This window comes from Pollicipes pollicipes, unplaced genomic scaffold (assembly GCF_011947565.3).
Source record: "Pollicipes pollicipes isolate AB1234 unplaced genomic scaffold, Ppol_2.1 Scaffold_4219;HRSCAF=4965_pilon_pilon_pilon, whole genome shotgun sequence".
Taxonomy (NCBI): Eukaryota; Metazoa; Arthropoda; class Thecostraca; order Pollicipedomorpha; family Pollicipedidae; genus Pollicipes; species Pollicipes pollicipes.
The window spans coordinates 25,261,952-25,269,228 of NW_023596448.1; the positions used below are offsets into that span (position 1 = coordinate 25,261,952).

The 7,277-nt window shown below is 52.4% G+C and overlaps 1 long non-coding RNA gene across 1 annotated transcript; it reads right to left on the minus strand.

Annotated features, from left to right (window-relative positions):
• Positions 1-5,065: 5,065 nt before the first annotated feature.
• Positions 5,066-6,192, minus strand: LOC119096027 (uncharacterized). Its single transcript, XR_005093979.1, has 2 exons — positions 5,875-6,192; positions 5,066-5,233 (listed from the first exon to the last, which is right to left on the minus strand). It is a non-coding gene; the product is annotated as an uncharacterized LOC119096027 (long non-coding RNA).
• Between the last annotated feature and the right edge of the window lie 1,085 nt (positions 6,193-7,277).

The window sequence follows — 7,277 nt, forward strand, 5'->3', positions numbered from 1 at the left end:
GATGCCGGTGGATATCTGCCGTGTAGAAGAACAACTTCTGGTGCAGTGACTTGACGAGAGCGGCAGCACTGTCGGGCCAGACGTGTACCGCGCCGGCGGTGTCGAACATGACCAGAGGCTGTGGCAAGGCTTTCTAACGAGCTAGAACCGTCCGGTCCGAAAAAGTGGCAAAATAGAGCTTGCTTGAGAAAAGAGAGGTAGTTTGGAAGCAAAGCTGCATGACGTCAAGTATACCATATTTGATGACGTCAGTGGCACGGAGCCCTGTCAGTTAGCCAGCTGACTGTTACACAACCCATTAGTTTGAATAGTGGGCATGTCTTGGTGGCGTGTGGCTGGCGGTTCCCCGTTGGACTGAGAAGAAATTATCCGTCATTTCGCTATTCGCACACATTTCTGGAATGAGCAGTGAGTCATGGAACAGTTAAGCCTCATCAGAATTTACGATTTTTGCATGTATGATGATATAACACGTAATTATATGCCATGCGGCGTTTGTGGCGTATTGCATTCCATGACCAGGCATGTCGTTAGATAGCCATAGGCTTGTCTGTGCCGTTTGTGCCTGGTGGCAGAGTTGAACAGCTCAGCTTGCATAATTTACTTTGCCTATAGGTATGGTTATATGAACATTTGCAATCTTGATTTGTAATAGCTCTCGCTCTTCTTATCAGTGATGTGAGTGCAGTAAGGTAAGTACAGTAAAAGCCTATGATATTGGCTTTATGATGCTGCTGTCAAGTGTTTCTTTATATCAGGGTTTGTACACATATGCATAATAAAATGTTCACAGACTGATCATTTTAAATGCTACCAATTGTTCAAGACAGACTGCTCACGAGATCTCTCGTACAAGGCGTAGTCATGGCAACTGGCCACAACCCACTGGATATAAGGCGCCAATCAACTGCGACACGCGATGCGCTACAAACGCCGCATGACGTTTTACCCCTAGTTATGTACAACCCACGGAAGAATATCAAATTGTGATGAGGTCGAACTATTCCGAGATTCAATCTCCCTTCCAGAATTGTGTTTGCATGAAAAAACCGTGGACCACTCATTCAGAGTCCAACCGGGAAGCGCCAGCCGCACGCCCCCAAAACATACTCACCATTCAAACTAGTGGGTTGTGTAGCAGTCAGCTGGCTAATTGGGAGGCTTCCGTGCCACTGACGTCATCAAATATGGTATACTTGACGTCATGCAGGCTTTGCTGCCAAACTACCTGTATTCTCACGCAAGCTCGATGTTGCCACTTTTTGATAGTGTTAACCGATACGGATGACACCCCCCTGATCTGGCTGGGCACGGCGACAGCAGCTACGTCAGCTGACACAGACCGGCACCAGACCGCTAGACCAGACCGCGCCGCCACGGCAGATCAGCCAGCCACCACACGCCGGGCACGTCCGTCCCCATAGCTCAGTTGGTTAGAGCGCCTGCCTTCCCGTGCATCCGTGCGTGGCGAGGTGGGCTCGAGTCGCTTTAGGCGCTCGCTATGTCACTGCCTGGGATGACCTGCGGCCGGGGACAGCGGCCGCGTCAAAGGTCAGGTGACGTACGAGGGAAGGCGGACTGCGCCGAGCGTTGCGGCACGTTAAACTTTAGTCATCACATTCAGCCGTTGACCTGGAATTTCACCAGCGGATGGTAGACGGTCACACAGCAAGCACAGCAGAGCGTGAGCTCCGATCCCAGAAATCGACCCATTCAAATGTTCGGACTACATCTTAAAAACGTGGTGTCAAGTGACAATTGGAACGAGGGTCCAAACAGGAATGCGCGGACGCAAAGATGCATAATTTTTGTCTTAATCGGAGAACGAATCTGCCGACGACTCCCGTGGCAGCACGGCGTCGAATGCGCGTACGACATCCTAAGAAGGGTACATCTGGCAGATTGAGACAATCGTCCGACAGACAAATCGGACAGAGAACACAACATCGTTCGCTTCACAGATATGCCCACCACGTGCACTGATGCAGGCCGGCGTGCCGAACAGCGTGCCAACTGAACCGACCGATCGCGCTGAACCGACCGATCACTAAACCGGCTGATCACTAAGCCGACCGGTCACTTAACCGACCGATCACTACACCGACCGATCACTAAACGGACCGATCACTAAACAAACTGATCACTACACCGACCAATCACTAAACCGACCGATCACTAGACCGACTGATCACTAAACCGACTGATCACTAAACCAACCGATCACTTAACCAACTGACCACTAAACCGACTGATCACTCGAGCTCACAAACGCACGGGGCGGCCAGGGTCACGCCTCAACAGATACAGTCGGCTCCCAGGTCAGCGTGACAGGCCCGCCACAGTTGGACCACAGCACGTGGATCACCCGGAGGTGCGACGTGACGCATCGCCTCTGATCCGTCGACAGGCGCTGCAAGGCCGGGAATGCGGAGGCCACCTCAGCTTTCGCCTGGGAACTGCGCCATCGGCTGCCAGGCGCGTGCTGGACTCTATCCGCTACACCCACTGCTGTGTGGTCCGCTGGAACGGTGCTGCCATCGACCGGAGTGACGTCCGAGCCAGCCGTCTGCTCCAGGCCGGGCCATCGCCAGAGCCCGCGGCCACCGACGGCTGGCCCCGGGACTGTGGACTGCTCATTCTGGGTCTTGCTACGTCTATGGGCTGGGCCCACTCACACCCGGGCCTCAGTCCGGCGTTTGTGCAGGGTTACGGCTACCTCACGACGGTTACAGCAAACCGGCGGCGGCTCCAAACGCCCCATGGGGTGTCCAGTCCAACTGTCGGCGGGTCCACTAACGGGGAAGCGGGTAGCGGCGGGCGAGCGAGCGGCGTCACGTACGTGCACCAGCTGGTCCGTGGCCAGCAAGCCGTACCGCTGCAAGGCGAGCGCTGTCTCAGAACTGCGGTCGGGCGCGCCGGCCGACCGAGCCGCGTCACCGGCCGCAGATCCGGCCGCACTGGCCGCATTCTGCATATGTGGGGCACGTCTTTATAGATGACATAATGTAAGAACAGGGATGCACCGCACTACCACTACACAGCGGAATGATTACAAACAGGGGCGGATCCAGTATTTCGTGAAGGGGGGAGCACGCAGCATTCTGGTGCCCCTAGAGTTAAGGGCCCCTCCAAAAAAGTGTCATTAAATCTTAAGATAAAAAGTATGTGTACATTACATTCCTAGCCCTTTAGCCACAGTAGCACTAGCTTTTAACCTGGAGCTGCGCAGTGTAACATGGGCTCCAATACTTACATTCCTTATTATATGCATATATGTACATGTATATACATATATACATGTTATATATATATATATATATATGTATACGTGTAAGAGTAAATACGGGACAGCACACAAACAATATTCACTTTAGGGTGGCATGACTAGCAGTGCTCGTCTCATTTTTATTCTAGCTGACCGCTCCAGCAAACCCTAGTGTTCCATTGGGCGTAAAAGTTCGCCATGTATGCGCCAAAGGATTGAGAATGAAATGGAAAAAATGGGGTAAAATACCAAACCTCAAGGAACTTAAGTACAGGGAGAGTTCAGGTGGGAAATGTATAGGAAACGTAAGATTTCAGACCTGTTCATTGGACACCTCAGTGGCGCACGTATACAGAAGATGTGCACATCGTTACGAGGAAAACATGGCAGGTAAACACGTTTAGTATACGTAATGTCGAATTAAGTATTTGCACCGCGTGCGTAGTTTAATAGATACAGCTTTGCGCAAGAAACATTAGCTGTAATGAAGACATCTTAACGGCAGGAGACAAATATTCCTATATTTAAGTTATTGCGCGCAATTGTCAACTTTGTTCCAGGCAAGTGAGCATGCATCATCTTGGGACGTCACATGAGCAGCGTTTTTTATGTGAAGTACATCTAAAAGTGATGCTTCAGTCATTGCCTTGAACGACTTGACCTAATTGCTGGTGCTGGCCATCTATCACTCCAAATTTAACCGTCCGTGTTTCAATCAGCTTTCCGCACGTGCTGGATATGTTGTGTTTCTTTAATGCCATATTGAAGAATATTCACCCTCCTTCAACGACAATCACTACTGATCACGAAACATTTTTGATGTTAGCTTGCTATTGCTGAAAACCCATCCCAGTCACCACAATGCTGGTGTATGATGCTGGAAACGATTATTACCTCGAATTTATTTCCTATTTTGGAAAATGCAGGCAAACCCTACCAGGTTCAACTTTGACACTCGGCGACTAATGCTCGGCGCGGCACCTCCAGCCGGCTTCATTGTGTCGTGGAGCGGACATGGATTTGTTGCTAAGCTAGCAATCCGGCTGGCCAGCCTCACGCGCGTGGTCTTCGTAATGGTGCCGACTGTATGCGCGCGGACGGCGCTGGGCGCGGCAACGCTGCCGGCCAATAAGGGCGATTATTCATACCCTGGCGGCCGCTCTGGAAAATAGTTTGTATGCTTTAGTCTTTGGACATTTTATATCTTGGACAATATGTTCATTGTACATTTTGTACTTTGGACATTCTGTACTTTGGACATTTTGGACATGGGACATTATGATACGGACCCCGTCCACTCTGCACCATGTTGGAAGTTACTTCTCATTTTGGACAGTGTGCGCTTTGGACATTATGAACTTTGGGCATTCTGTACCTTGGTCACGCTGTACTTTGAACATTCTGTACCTTTGGGCATTCTATACCTTGGACAATATGATAAGGACCCGGAAGCTTCTCACTGTTTTGCCGTAGGTTGAGACCGGGCCAAACATGATCATGTCATCAGCCTTTGCCGTGTCGACCAAGAACATATCTTTCATATCAATTTGTTCGCAGATGGCAGATGGCAGCAATACGTGTTGGATTTGTCCTTTGCCGCCAACCATCAGATGATACGATCTGTGCTAACCACGTGGTGATCGTGCGTGGGTGCATTGTGGACCGAATGACTACATTTGTTTCAATGTGCTTGTCACTAGCCGTATGAGCCGGCAGGAGCCAGTTGTCCTGCCGAGCCGCCACATGAGAGCAAATGATCTGATACGGCCAGTGTTAAGCACTGTTTCAACACAGCCGTCGTGAGAGAAGAAGCGTGGACATTGTATTGAGCGATGCCATGTTACATCACGTCACGTTCGACACCGTATGCGGGGTGTCAGTGTGGCTGCCGACGGAGGAGGTGAGCACCCGGGCCGGGGCGGGGCAGATGCCGTGTCCCGCCGCCTCCTGCTCGCCAGCCGACTGCACCTGGTGGCACCACCGACTCCGGGTTAGCGGGAGCGGGCGGCCACTGTTGCAATAGTGCGCCCCGAAACACTATATATTATCATCGATAGTGTCAGGGCGGGCGTAGGGGGTGACGAGCAGAACTGGTTCCAAACTGGCCCCGATTCTTTTTATGTACTGGGGTTTCATGGCTGACATCATTATAGTGAACATGAACACTGTAAAAATGGAAAATGGATGTAGCAATGCCTTGCACGGTCAAGACCACGCAATCTATGCTGCTTCGCAAGATGACACGTGATTTTTGTCTGGACACTGCGGAACAGCACAACACAGTACGGCAATTACTGTTAGGTGGGGACAGAAGACGAGGAGACCTCGGTCCGCACACTTAAGAGTAACTACAAAATGGTGATGAACTCTCGTCACTCACGGCCAGGCACGCGATTTCGTGAGTGCCCAATTCGAGCGCGAAGACACGTGAAGGGACGAGCACGGTCGTTACGAACAATACGTTTGGGGAGAGGAAAACATGGACATCTCAACCGCTTTTGGCGGCTGAGGACTGCGCGCGATCAAGGGTCACCCCGCCCCTGACCAGGGGCTCGCCCCGGGCAGGGTCCCGGGCCCTGGGTCCCTGGGGTCGTCCGCCCCTTACTGACCTCATCACAGGGCCGTCTTGCAGACGGTTCTCGCTGCGCACTTGTCGTAGCAGCACTTCATGCTGCCAGTGCAGTCACCGTCCGTGGTGCAATACTGCGGCCCGCTGAAGCTGGCAAAGGCTGGGCAGTCGTCCCGCACCGGCGGACACCGGCCCGGCTTGTTGTTGTCGCAGCAGTACAGCTCCTTTTCGCCAGTTGGCCCCGGCCGCTTGCAGAAGTAGAAACAGCCCGATGTGGCGGCGACGCACGCCGCCAGGAGAATGGTCATTTGCAGACGCATGGCTGGAATGCTGGGCCGGACAGGGTCGGTTGTCTGTGCGCTGGCTGTTGCTCGCCGATGGGCTTGTGATGCGGCCGACGGCGGCCGTCGCGCCTTTATACCGGTGCGGCCAGCGCCCGCGGCGACGTTCTGTCGTGGTTTTCCAGCTCGGCAGTTCGTGGAGAACGCAGAAGGCACCCGATCGGCCGCTGCGCAGACCGTCCGGTGAGCGGGTGACGCTAGCCATTCCAACTCGATTCGCGTTCACCGAAGGCTGACCGGTTGCATGGGACCGACCTCGCGCCGGTGGGTCGCTGCGGGGCGCGCTCTCAGTGACACGGAGCTGGCCGGATCGCACACTGAGCGGGGCGATCGGTGTGTGGGTCACGAACATGCTCGTCACCATGTTTGTGTTCTGGGACGTAGTTTCGCGAAATGCATTTCAGTAGAGGGGCTGAAGAGAAAAATGACAAAACCTTCCCAAAAATACGCCAAAATGGGTTTCTTCCCGGATTTGACTCGCTTTCTTCTCAAAGTTGGGGGACTGAAGTCCAAATTGGCAGGGGGGAAGGGGGCTGCTTCTTCCACTGACAGATGTGACGCGACTGAAGTGAAGCGTCTGGTGAACAGTGACAGGTAGCGCAATCCCAGCAGACTGTCGCGCCTCCCAACGAAATCGCGATGCGGTGTGTGCCAGGAGTGGGCACTACAACAACGTAATTACGTGACGTGATGATGTAGAGGATCCATTCTGATATTTGGAGGGTCCATTACTGACTGTGAAGGCCCCACTCTTGCCTATAGAAGATCATTCTGGCTTGTAAGAGTTCACTTTATAGGCTTGGGGCCCACTTAGACATTTCTGAGTTCGCTCCCCAACTTAAACACCGTCTCCGCGCCCTTGCGCACGCGCGACGTTGACGTGCGGCCTCAAAGCGACCCTGGACTCTAATCAATGATCACGCAAGGAGGCGTTTTTTTATCAAAAATATCGCAGTAAAATTATTTTTTCTCGTTACTCAGTATATGAAAGGTTATACATGGCTTATGCTGAAGAAAGTGGCATTATCACAGAGTTGTTTTGAGATGCTCTTGAGCTTGTTGCGTTTATTTAGTTGCCGCAAAGTCGTTCTTTGAAGCTGTG